We start from the raw sequence: 14,088 nt of genomic DNA on the forward strand, positions 1-14,088 counted from the left end.
GTCATACAGTCTATTTCCAAAACTGTATTCAAATACCTAAAATAGTCCAGCTTAGTGACACCTCCTAGAGTTTGGGTTCCACTGACAGTCTTTGAGGAACTCACCATCTCTAAACCATAATAAATCATTGGGGATAGTTATATGATTAGAGGTTTGAAATATTAGATTCTATAAATCCAGGCCTTTCACTAATTCAGCTAGTCCTGAAAGCCATTATTTTGCATGTGTGAGCTCCTGAGTGTTTTAATTGGCTTTTAGTTCAGGATAATGCTTCCCCAATTAAAAGAACCTTAATTTCGAATAATTTCTGTAATGGCCAACAGATTAGCAAAACAGATCATGGTTCCATCTCAGAATTTCCTGCCCTGAGTCACCTGGCCCAGGAAAGATGTCTCCGTTCCCTTATTCTTCTTTGAAAATTGCTTATCAAAAGCCGACATGTGGCAACTGCCAGGCTGCTGCTTGAATTCCTGCTCCCCGGACATTTGAGGCTGTTTTTAACCAGGTTTGCACGTTTTTCACTAATAAATTACTCCTGCAGCCCTGCTGCTCTGCTGTAACTCATCAGTTTTACTGAGCATGGCCCAAACGAAGGTATTTGTTCTTGTCATAAATCTGTCTGAGCAGCGTGGCCTTCTCTGGGGGATGCTGTCTCAGAAGCATCAAGGTTTCTTTTGTGTGCAGGGAGACTCAAAAGCACATTGCTTGAGATTCCAAGGTCTATTCAAGCAGACCCAAAGGGTTAATCAGCTATTGACACTTCTAAATAATATTTATAATATTTTCTCGCCTGCTCAGAATTTTCTCGCCTGCTTGCCCTTCCTAGAATTCTTTCTTTCATGCTGGCTGGCTTTATTAGGCATTGCTTGACCCTGGTGACAGAGCTGGAAAGGAAGGAATAAAAGGAGATGGGAAAAGAAATAGTGGAACAGTATTAGGCCTTGTTGAAAAGAAATAGGAATACATCTGACTTAATGTGCTCCTGAAATAATATGTCCAAAACTCTCTCTCTCTCTCTCTCTCTCTCTCTCTCTCTCTCTCTCTCTCTCTCTCTCTCTCTCTCTCTCTCTCTCACATAAGCCTTGCTTTTAATAAGAAATCTGAGGTTGAAAAGGTTTCTCTTCTTTCCAGTTTGGGGCTGTATTGTCCTACATAAACTAAGAATTTATCTTCCTTTCTCTATTTATTTTTTTTTAATTAATAAGCATTTGTTTTCTTTTTCTCCTTATCCCCCAATGTGGGAAGAAAAAAAGAAAATAAGAAAAAGAAAAGCTTTTTAACAAATATATATAGTCAGGCAAAACAAATCCTACACTGGCCATGTCCAAAAATATATCTCTATCTGTATCTTGAGTCCATAATTTCTCAGTTGGGAGGGTGGGACCATACATCATGATTGGTTCCCTAGAATTATTGGATTTAAGTCAGCGTTTGATTCAATTTCAAAGTCATTCCTAAGAATTTAGTAATATTCTTTGAAAAAGAGCGGGGGGGGGGGGGGGGCTGCTAGATGGCTCAGTAAATATCCAGGCCTGGAGTTGGGAGGACTTGGTTCAGATATGGCCTCAGACACTCCCTACCTGTGTGATTCTGGGAAATCACTTAACTCCAATTGCCCAGCCCTTATTGCTTTTCTGCCTCAGAATTGATACTTCATATAAATTCCAAAACAAAAGGATTTTTTTAAAAGAGAAAGAAAAAAGAGGATTTAGTGCATTTTCTCATGCCTGTTGAAAATAGATAAGGATGATTAAATAAGATAAACATATAAGAATGACTGATCAAATAAGATAGATCAAACAAGACTGATCAAATAAATGCAATAGTTCTATTTTCCCAATGCATAAAATTAATAACAATAACTAACATTTAAATAGAACTTATTATGTGTCAGACACTGTACTATTTTAAAGTATCTCCTTTATTTACCCTCTAGCAATAACATGTATATTCGCAGAGTTAGAAGGGACTTTAAGGATTAGAAACATTTTTAGGAAAAAATATTCAAACTGAGTAGAAATTCTTTCCAAAAAAATGTGACCCAGGAAAATCTTTTAGCCACCTTAATTGGTTATATTGAGCCTCAGAACATTATAAGATCTTCTCGCTGAGACCCATGACTCTTCAGATAAATATTTATATAGTGCCTACTGTGCACAAATATAATTTCATTTGGTACTCATAACAACCTTGTGAGATTGGCTCTGTCATTATCCCTGTTTTACAGAAGAAACTAGAGCAAATAGATGGTAAGCAAATGGTCAGTAAGTATTTGAGGCAGGATTTGAGCTCCTGTCTGTCTGACTCTAGTGCCCTAACCATTAGGGACTGCCAGAAGAAACTTACCTAATAGTACATACAAGGAAAAATAAATGGATGAAAAAGTGCTATTGTCCAGATAATATTTGAAAGAATACTTCTTCAGTTTAGCATATACGTATGCATATTTAGGATAAGCATTGAAGATAGACAATGGACTTGAACCAAAAACTGAATAAAAGAAGAATAGAATGGATTACCTTTGGGAAATTGTGCTGGGTTGTTGATAACCCAGAGCTACTCCCTGACCAAAAAAAAGTAAAAATGTAAAAAATATGTAAATTAATATATATGTAGACTTACATCTCTACATACATATTAAATCAGAAATGTTCTCTTGGTGATATTTTATGATTTTGAATCTTGCTGTTTAGCCATCTTTCAGTCATATCTAACATTTTATGATCCATTATATGGCTTTCTTGGCAAAGATACTGAAGTGGTTTGCTATTCCTTCTCCAGTTCATTTTATAGATGAGGAAACTGAGGCCAACAGATTTAATCAACTTGCCGATGTTAACAATAGCCCTTATCTGAGGCCAGATTTAAACTTAGGAAGATGAGTTTTCCTGATGCCAGGCCCAGCACTCTTATCTACGGAGCCACTAGAAAGATATATGAAGATTCTCTCAGGGCTATATTTGCTTTCCCATCCTCCTACTGCCAATTTGTATAACTGAATTGAAAAACCTCACCAAAAACTCTAACACAGTGAGGGAATTCAACCAAGAATTTTCACATGACATCAGCTTTCTAAGCTAGTTCTTATCAGAACAATTCTTCTTGCCAGACAATCTCACCTTACTAGATTTGATAACCTTTAAGTTACCATTAAAAACCCCAGCCACATTAAACCACTCTATTGTCTCCCTGCTGCACAGCAGATTTCATACTCGGCTTTCTGTCAGCATCAGGAACAAGGTAGTATTCTTGTCCCCACTCTTATTTGGCCCTCTGGCTAGAGATTTTGCTTGCTTTTTTTGGTAGGATTTTAAATGGTCAGTCCTTTTAAAAAATGACTTTAATCCACATTCCACCTATCTATGTTTTCCATTTTTTATTTTATAATTTTGCTAGTGCCTCTGATAGATTTTTTTGTTCATTTGTTTTCAGTTGTGTCCAACTCTTTCCTTGTGATCCTATTTGGGTTTTCCTGACAGAGATACTGGAGTAGTTTGCCATTTCCTTTTCCAGCTCATTTTTCTGGTGAAGAAACTGAGGCAAACAGGATTAAGTGACTTGCCCAGGGTCACACAGCTAGTATCTGAGGCCAGATTCAAACTCACCAAGCTGAGTCTTCCTGATTCCAGACCCAGCACTCTATCCCCTGAACCACCTAGACAGAGCCCAAATAGGAGAAGAAGCCAAGCAGAAATGTACAAAATTATTAACTCTAAATTAGCACCAAATGAATACAATGATTTACAAGTCATGTAGCTGAACACAGCCATTTAATCCCAGGTAATTTGACACAGTGGGTTGGATTGTTGGCATAGTGTATGTGTATATCTATGTCTATATCTATATCTATAGATATACACATACATATATATACGTATATATATATATACACAGATATACCATATATGTATATATTCACATACGTATGCACTATACCTATACACACATACATATCATGCTAGGCTTGGAGTCAAGAAGATGAATTAGAATCCTCCCTCAGACACTTACTAGCTGTATTAACTTGGGCTGTAAAATGGGAGATTGAACTAAAGTTTAACCTCTAATGGACCTTTCAGCTATAAATCTATGACTCTGACATTTTGTGGCTGGCTAGTACCATGGGAGAGAAAACAGGAGTGGCTTCTTTCCAGGTAGAAGGAACAGAAAAAAGAAAATTATGTCAATGAAAATCTCTGTGCCTCAGTCTCTTTATTTGTAAAAAATGCTACCTCCCTCCCAGAGTGGTTGAGAATATCAAATAAGGTAATATATATAAACTATGTAACCAACCTCAAATTGCTACATAAATGTAAATATTAATATTATTAGTTTGAATCCAAGCTCTCTTACAAATGAGTGTAACCCCCAAAAGATAATAAGGAAAAGACTTGTACAAGAATATTCATAGCTTCACTCTTTGTGGTGGCCAAAAATTGGAAAATGAGGGGATGCCCTTCAATTGGAGAATGGCTGAACAAACTGTGGGATATGTTGGTGATGGAATACTATTGTGCTCAAAGGAATAATAAAGTGAAGGAATTCCATGGAGACTGGAACAACCTCCAGGAAGTGATGCAGAGTGAGAGGAGCAGAATCAGGAAAACATTGTACACAGAGACTGATACACTGTGGTACAATTGAATGTAATGAATTCTCCATTAGTGTCAATGCAATGTCCCTGAACAATCTGCAGGGATCTAGGAGAAAAACAAAAAACAAAAAACACTATCCACAAGCAGAGGACAAACTGTGGGAGTAAAAACACCGAGGAAAAGCAACTGCTTGACTACAGGGGTTGAGGGGACATGTCTGAGGAGAGACTCTAAATGAACACTCTAATGCAAATACCAACAACATGGAAATGGGTTCAAATCAAGAACATGTGATAACCAGTGGAATCGCTCATCGGCTAAGGGAGAGGTTGGGGGGGGGGGGAAGGAAAAGAAAATGATCTTTGTCTCTAATGAATAATATTTGGAAATGATCAAATAAAATATTGTTTAAAAAAACAAAAACAAAAACAAATGAGTGTAACCATAGGCAAGACACAGTAGCACTTTAGATCTCAGTTCTCTTGTCTGTTCATTGAGGAGACTCGATTGGTGTTGCCATTCAATCATTTTCAGTCATGTCCAACTCTTTATGACCCCATTTACGGTTTTCTTGGCAAAGATACTAGAGTTGTTTGGTTTATCATTTCCTTCTCTGGCTTATTTTTGAGATAAGGAAATGGAAGCAAACAGGGTTCACAGACACAAGATTAGTAAGCATCTGAGTCCAGATTTGAACTCAGGCCTTCCTGACTCCAGGTCTGGTTCTCTCTTTTGTACTACCTATCTGCTTACAAGTTGACCTCTAAAGTAGAGCTGATCTCCCATTTAGCTCTAAATCTATGAAACTAGTGAATAAACCATCCTTTATCAGGAAGGGATTTTGTATGATTTATTATTATATTATATGGTATGGTTATAATCATACTCATTTGAAAGTCAAGATTAATTATCTGGAATTTTACTAGATTGAGGTTTTGCTCATAAAATACATATATGCAGTATAGCCATTGACAACAACTGTTTACATATTGCTAATTCCCATATAGTAAATTCAAACAGTGACCAGCATTTGTCTTTGCAGTTGAACTCCTTTTGTAAAAAATAAGGAAAACAGAGTTGCTTTGAGAAGACAGATAAATAGACACAGATGCATTCACCTAATTGAGAGTGACAGATTGTGCAGGAACTCTCTTGGCTTAAATTCAGACCTTAATAGAGAATCAGTTTCATTTACCTGAAGCCTGACCTTCAGCTCTATTTTTCCTCATTTCCCTTGGTTCTCATTGAGGCCTTATTACTGACCCACCATCCTGTAGAGTCATCTAGCTCATCTCTTGCCTCAGGCTCTTAATTGTCTTATAATTTATGATCCATATTGCATAAATTATATTGGTAACTAACCAATATTATAAGTCATGCTAATAAAATTTTAAAAAAAGGAAAAAATAGTCATGCTATTCACCTCTTGTTTCTGAGTCCTTTGAAATGAAGTCTTTCCTTTATGGCCCTTTCTGTCCCCTTCTTGGAGACTCTGAGGCATAGTTTTAGTAGGAGCTACCAAGGACCCCTTCAGCTCACCCCACAACTAACCCTGTCCTTCCACTTGGTCCTCAGGACTGTGACACACTGGTCCCTCTGTGGCCACCATTCCATCCTCTATTCTCACCTCCTCTGACACAAATTCCCCTTCAAAATTCCTTTCTCATTAGGAAGGGATGCTTTGGCAGCACATGGATATCCATGAGGAAATAGTGGGTCAGAGGTACCAGGAGGGAGCACAAGCCCTTAAGAATCACAAGTGAAGCAGTTTATTACTCACAGACAAGTATATATGTGACTGACTCCCTAGCCCTCTAGTCTTGAAGGACTGACTGCTTGGAAGTAACAACTATAGAAGTGTCTCAAATGTATGGTGTGATTATGATTCTATGCTAGAGCCTAGAATTCTGGGTCTCTTTCCCTATAATTGATGTGACAGAGGCTGGCACATAAGAAAAGTGCCAGGCTGAAGAGTGTGTAGAATTGATCAACTCAATGGGGAAGGGGCCCCAAGAGATTGGAATCTGGAGGAAGAAAAGACTCTGGCTGGTAGAGGAGTTGGTCTCTCAGTCTTGAGAAGCCAAAGAGAGAAGGTGGAAAAAGACTTTCTCCTGAGGGTTACCTACTTTTCCTGTTGGTGACTGGAAATCTTTCCCCTCAGCACTTCCCAAATGAAAAGGCTATTGAGGAGGATCCCTGAGAAAGACATTTTAAATCTCTGTCCAACTTTACCTCAGCTCCTGTTGCCCTGAGTCTGAACTGTGGTCAAGGGGCCAAGCCCAGGGTGAGTCAATCTGACAGTGGCCTCAGGCTTCTAAGACCTGAGTTCTCCCCAAACTCGAGGAGGGAGGGAAAAGGGTTTTAAATAGAGACAGGGACCCCTTTTCCCCACTTTGCTCTCCCATTCTTTTCCTGTTAGTTTTTCCTTTGAATTATCCTAATTGAGTTAAGTTGACATTAAATAGTTATCTTTTCCCTAAGCTGTGAATCAAGTGTGAGTGAACAGACCAAGGGGAGACCCTTTGGTCTTGAGTAGTGGAGGGGGAACAAGAGGGACAAGAGCATATCTGGGATAGCAGTCACAGCTAGGGAGGGAAGGCAGAAGGGAGAAAATCTTCAAACCCCCTCTCTTCTCTCTGAGCCAACCCTAAACATCAGCTATCTCCCCTGAACCCCACTTTGAGAGAGGGGTCTCCACTCTTTCCCCCTCTCTATACTGAAAGACTGAGCCCCTCAGTTACAACTTAACAACTCCTTGAATATACTGATTGCAGTTTTTGGGAAGAGGGACCAAGTAGGAAGGGGAACTTAGGGGCAGTCAATCATCAGGCCCCCTGATTTTAATTCCTCATTGTGGACCATATACCATAGCCTTGCATACCTGGCTTAGAAAAGTCTGCTAAACTTGTTGCCAAGTACATAGGAACTTTAGAGTCCATGTACATTGGGGTCTTATCAATAACCCAGGACTCATGATGCCTCTCTGCCCAGTAAAGACTAGGAGGGTATTGTTCCCAGGGCCATTTGCCCAGCTGATCCAGAGCTTTCAGGAGCAAGGGGATGTGAAAAGGCCATGTATCTTAAACACAATGGGCTCTGTTCTCCACTTGGCATCTGGAAAGGCACCAATAATAATTATTATAGTAGTCTGTATTTGTTAAACAGGGTCTTCAGAGGAGCCAAAGTGATCCACTGGACTGGATAACTTCTCATTGGGTTGCAGAGTTAGCTCCTTGGTTAACAATATTATTAAATTTTAATTGTAGTTGGACTCTGAATATTTATATATGTGGTCTCCAGGGATTTAATTTCTAAATACCAAAATGAATTACTAAAGTAAATGGAATTTATGGTAGTTTATTTACAATAGAGGGAAGATGTTAAGGAAGAGAGAAGGAGGAGAGAGAGACAGAGAGAGAGAGAGAGAGACAGAGAGAGAGAGAGAGAAAGAACGCTCTGGCTTCCACTGATACCAGTTAGAATTTCTAAGCCCCAGGGCAGCTGGGTGGCTCAGTGGATTGAGAGCCAGGCCTAGAGATGGGAGGTCCTAGGTTCAAATCTGGCCTCAGACATTTCCCAGCTGTGTGACCCTGGGCAAGTCACTTAACCCCCATTGCCTAGCCTTTACCACTCTTCTGCCTTGGAGCCAAGATGGAAGGTAAGGGCTTAAAAAAATAATTTCTAAGCCCCAGCCAGGGGAAGAGAGTCTCAAGATGATGTGCCTTTCCTGGAGACTTCACGCCTCCAGAAAGGGGTGGGGGTGTCACTAAGTCAGTCTTTCACTCACCAATGGTGACCATATAAAATGGAAAGCAGTCTGGGTGTCTGTCTTCTGGTCACCCCTCAAGTGTCTGTCTTCCAGTCTCTCCTCTGAGTCAGAGATCTCCTCGATCTCCTCTAATCAAAATCGAATATATCTTCTTCCGGCCTCTGGTCCTCTTTTTAAAGATCTTTTTCTCTTGTGTCATCTCCCCTAAATTTCAAGTCTACCAATCACAGCAGATGCTTTTCTCCAGGACTGCCCACTCTTTAGTTCACACCTTCTTTGGTTAGATTATACCTTTTGGGGTTACTAAACACCTTTTTTGGTTAGTTCACCTTTTGTAGTTACTTAACACCTTTTTGTAGTTAAAATGGGTAGATCTACTTAAAATACTGACTTACCACCTTTTTGTAGATTAAAATCTAAAAATAGATTGTGGATTACAATTCAATCATCCCAATCAAGAAAGAGCTAAGTAACTTCATTGTTACAATCAGGAGATAGCTAAATCCAGTCTTCACACTATTCAAGGTGGAGTGACCTCTGGAAATCGGAGTACATTTGTATAACCATAAGGGAGAAGGCTTTCTCTTTCTTCACCTCACCCCCAAACTGAGGCAGCTAGGTAGCACCATGAATAACAGTATTGGTGCTGGAATCAGGAAAACATTAGTTCAAATCCAGCCTCAGACACTTGTTAGCTATGAAACCCTGGGCAAGTCAGTTAACCTCTGTTTGTCTCAGTTTCTTCAACTGCAAAGGGGTTATGGGCAAACAATTAAATAATGAGAATCTAATGAGATAATATTTGTAAAGTGCTTAGCACATTTTCTTGACAGAATAGGCACTATAGAAATGCTTATTCTCTTCTCCTAATAAGTTGTGGCATCTAGCAGCAAAACAACTTCAATAGGCTATTATCTAATCAAGTAAAATATTTCTTAAACATTTTGCATTATAAATCCTCACATGAATTTTCATTTTTTATATCTTAAAGTATTACCTGACTAAATGCCTCAGAAGACAGATCTCTAATGGATCTAAAAAGTGGGTTTCTGTAGTAACTGTGAAATGTTCAAAGTATTTCCTCCCTGATCATTGGCTTCTACCCACCTGCTATTGGGATGAATGGAAAATGTGGTAGGAAGCTGACTTATAACAATCAAAGATATTTGTCAGAAAAAAAAAACTTTAGAAATCAATTAATCTAATTTATGGGTCATAAAAGCAGGTTTTCAGGTGCCTAGTATACCTATATTGATCCCCAAGAACTTATTGAGTTAATCTAATCATCTTAATTGGAAGGTTCTCTTAATATTGACCCAGAGAAATCATTCTTTGTTTACTAGATTTTAGATAAATATCTTAGTCAACATCTCTTTGATATAACAAATGAATTTGTTTTAAAAGGCATAAATTAACTGTGGGAGTAGAAACACTGAAGAAAAACAAGGCTTGAATACATGGGTTGAGGGGATATGGCTGGGGATGTAGACTCTAAATGAACATCCTAATGCAAACACCAACAACATGGAAATAGGTTTTGATCAAGAACACATGTAATACCAGGTGGAATTGTGTGTCAGCTACGGGAAGGGTGGGAGAAGGGGAGGGAGGGAAAAAATATGATTCTTGTAAACAAGGAATAATGTTCTAAATTGACTAAATAAATTAATTTAAATTAAAAAATAAAAGGCATAAGTTACAAAGATCCATTTTTTACATTAAGAGAGTATGATATGAATTTTTTCCTTGTCATAATATTAGTCTGTAATAGTCAACTAACATCATGTAAACATTGTGTCATTAATATTAAATGGGTGTTTATACAATTCCTACGAGGTATTAAGGGAAAGAATAGTCTTTTATAACACGGAAGTTTTATTTAATTTTCAAAAAATATTCTGAGAACCTTTACAGATGTCCTTAATGATATTAAAATGTTATTCATAGCTTAAATGTTTCCATATAGGTAATCAAACACCCGAACAACTAATAGAGACTCAGTACCTACATAATTTGACTGAACTCTACCCCTATTATGATGACCTAACTGAAACTAAACTTTAATTACCCAGAAGACCAGGTGGTTTGGGAAAAGGAAGGCTGCCTGATGAAGGATGGGCCTCAAGGTGCTAGGGAGCAGAAGGACCCAAGTAGCAGGAGGCACTATGACAACAAGGAATGGGAAGCCTCCAGAAGCAAACATAAGAGAGCCATTCTTGGACCGGGTGCTGATAGATATCTACTGGAGAGGGAGGGTATTTGAGAAGAGGAGCACCTGCATTAGCATTTTGCCTTTATTTCTAGAAAAACCTCAAGGCACCTATATGAATAAGACTTTTTTCTAGGGGTGAATTACTCTTGACATATTGTTCTTTTGTAGAGAGTATATGACAATGGGGTCATATTTTTGCCCAGTTCCACTATCAACTTCTGTATTGGACAGTGGTGCAGAGGATATTATCATGATCAGAAATGAAAAGCTTTTTCTAAATTGCAGCTTGACCTCTGGGCAACAGCTGAGTATATTTTAATGATTCCTCCTTTTTCCTCCAGTATAAAAATTATAGCATGAGCAGAAGTGATTCCTTCCACTTGACTATGAACATAATTCAATTTCATAATCTGACAGAACAATGAATATGTACCATTTTTCAATCAAGAATCTTCTGGTTGAGAAAAAAATCATATCAAATCCCAAGTAGATACACCTAACAAAAAGACAACCCTAAGCAAGGAAATAAAGTACTTTTAAAAAATCAGTTATTAGTTATTCTGTAAGGTCCTCTCTATGAACAAAGGGTCATGAACTCATATATATCATGGACTGAATACTGAGCACAAAAGCTAAATAGGCAAGTCATTTCTGTTGAGTTCCCCTTTGTGAGCTCACATGTGGAAACTGTGTTCCATTTTCATGCTCCACAAAAACTCTCTAGTAAAGCTAGATTTTATTTGGGGGTGGGGGTGGGGAAGCCATACACATAAACACAATTGTCTCCTTTCCTCCTCTCTAGTCTCATTTCAGTTTTTATAATAGCCCCTTACCCTTCTGTGCTTTGTCCTTATTCTTACAAAACAAAGATTTGGCTCTTTTGGAATTCATAGCATGTGATGCTTGGGGCTCTTTTATTTTCTTTAGAAAAATGAAGTGATTATACAGTTCAGTTTTATTACATGGGGCAAAAAATCTCTTTTTTCAGTGAAGGCAGAAACTTGGAATCTTGTTGCTCAGCCATTACCTATATGCTGATACTTCAAAATAAAACCCTACTCATCAGTAAAGTGCCATTAATTTGGGCCATTTTCTCTTTTCCCTTTTCTTTTCAGCTTAAAACTCTTTTGATTAGGCTCAAAAGAAGAATCAAACCGACTTCATCCTATGCCTTAAAAAATAAATGAAAGACAATTCTTAATCTGTCAGAGTAAAGTAACCCCTCTCAACCAAATCAAAACAGAAAGCTTATATACCTTCTACCATTCCTCTTACATCCCCACTCTGTTCCAATGATAAATACACTCTTAGAAGTCTGAATGAATTTAAACTTGACAGAAGTATAGGAAAATTTTGGCTAGCTAGACAGAAATATTCATTTTCCATTTCCATTCCATTGCCTCTCAGAGTTGTTCTCTCAGAAGAGTAAGTTTTACTTTATTGCTATCATTTGCTATGATCTCCCTCTACTCCTCTATATCTCTGAATTCTTCATAATCATTCATCATTCTCTCCTTCTTTACTCCAGTCACTGATGAAAATGTAGCCCTTCATTATGTTAAATCCAAGCCTCCATTTGTGTCCTTCATCCCATCACCTACAATCTTCTTCAGCCAAAAATTCCCTCATAAATCACACTTCCTTCCTCTAGCTTCTTCCTCCCCTGCTGAATATCAATATGTCAAAGCTTATCATTTTTAAGGCTGTCCTTTAAAAAAAAAAGGAAAGAAAACCTTCCATTGACTCCACCATTCTCTCAAGATTTCCTTTATTGTCTAGGGAAAAAAAAAACTGATGTCTACACTTTCACTTGTTTTCTCACTCACATCTCAACGCTCTGCAATCTGTCTTTTATACTCATCACTCATCTGAAACTGCCCTCTCCCAAATGACTGATGATCTCCTGTTTACCAAACATGATCCCCTTTTCTCAATCCTCATCTTTCTTGACCTTTCTGATGCATTTGATATCATTAGACTATCCTTTCCTTCTGGATATCCCTTCTTCTCTCCAGTCTAGCGAAGACCCTCGTCTCCTCGTGCCCACATTATCATATTAGTCTGCTGGTGGAGCTGTCTGCTTCAAGCCTCATCTCATTCCAGTCCAGCGTCCACTCAACTACTAAAGTGATTTTCATAAAGGGCAGGTCTGATCAGCCCACTCACCACACATGCACACTCAATTAAACTCCACTGGCTTCCTATTGCCTCTAGGAGCAAATACAAAATGTTCTTTGGGGCATTCAAAGCCCTCCGTTACCTAGTTCCCTCTTATCTTTCCAGGCTTCTTACACAGAGATGGTCTTCAATCCAGTACCACTCCATCTCTCTGCACCAGGTGTCCTCCCTGGCTGTCCCTCATGCCTAGAACTTCTCTCTCTCTCCTCTGTTCCAACTAATGATCTCCCTGGCTTCCTTCAAATATCAGCTAAAATCCCACCTTCTAACAAAAGCCGTCCCTAACCTTTTTTTTAATTCTAGTGACTTCCTTCTCTTAATTTTCTATGTATGTAGCTTACTTTGTATATATTTGTTTATAGGTTGTCTCCCCTATTAGACTGTAAATTCCTTGAGGGCAGGTACTGTGTTTTCTCTCTCTTTTTCCCCTAGTATCAGCACATAGTAGGCACATATGACTGACTGATTGGATATTCTCTCCACTCTAGCTTTTCTGGACAAATTCCTCTCCATGCATGAGGATATGAACACTGAAATTCTCCAAAATACATATAAAGTTCTTTGAACTCATCAGCATATGTATAAAGATTTAAAGAGAAGAAAACTTAGTACACCAATAAAATATTTTAAACAATAACATTTTCATCATGAGGTCAGTTTAGACTTATCCTTTAGGTATAACATGCAGTGATTTTTTAAAATGTGCTTTCTATAACTAAACTTAAATAAGAAATGTATTTTTCTTATCTTTTGCTATTATATTAATAAACAGATTCAAAAGTTTTTAAACACTTTCATTGCATATTTTTATTGGGCTAGAATTAATTATCATACTTTATGTACATTACTTCAAAATGTATAAATTCAAATATTGTAATCACTCTATGGAATTAATTATTCACATTAAGCAGTCCTAGACTAACTCATTTTGCATGTTATTATCTTGGTTCTTTTTTTGTTTACTCTTCTCCAGTGCATGAAAAGTCTTCATATTTCTTTGAATTTGTCAGATGTTGCCTTAATTTTTCTTTAGCAAAATGAAAATATTGATTATGATATTTGCTGCCTTCTTAATTTACTAAGAAATTTCAAAAATAAATGAAAAAATAGAACTCCTTCTAAAAACATTGATAGTGTCAGATAACTCAATAGAGCCCCTGAGCTTAATGGAAGTGAAATGGTATTGTATACATTTCAGATCTTTTGTTCAATCAAAATATCTTTTATTACCTAGCTTTTTAAGATTTACTAAGAATAATTGGCATCTAGCTATCATTTTGCATTCAACTTCACATGTAATCCTCACAACAACCTAGTAAGGTAAGTTCATTGTTGTT

Source organism: Monodelphis domestica, chromosome 3 (genome assembly GCF_027887165.1).
Source record: "Monodelphis domestica isolate mMonDom1 chromosome 3, mMonDom1.pri, whole genome shotgun sequence".
Classification (NCBI taxonomy): Eukaryota; Metazoa; Chordata; class Mammalia; order Didelphimorphia; family Didelphidae; genus Monodelphis; species Monodelphis domestica.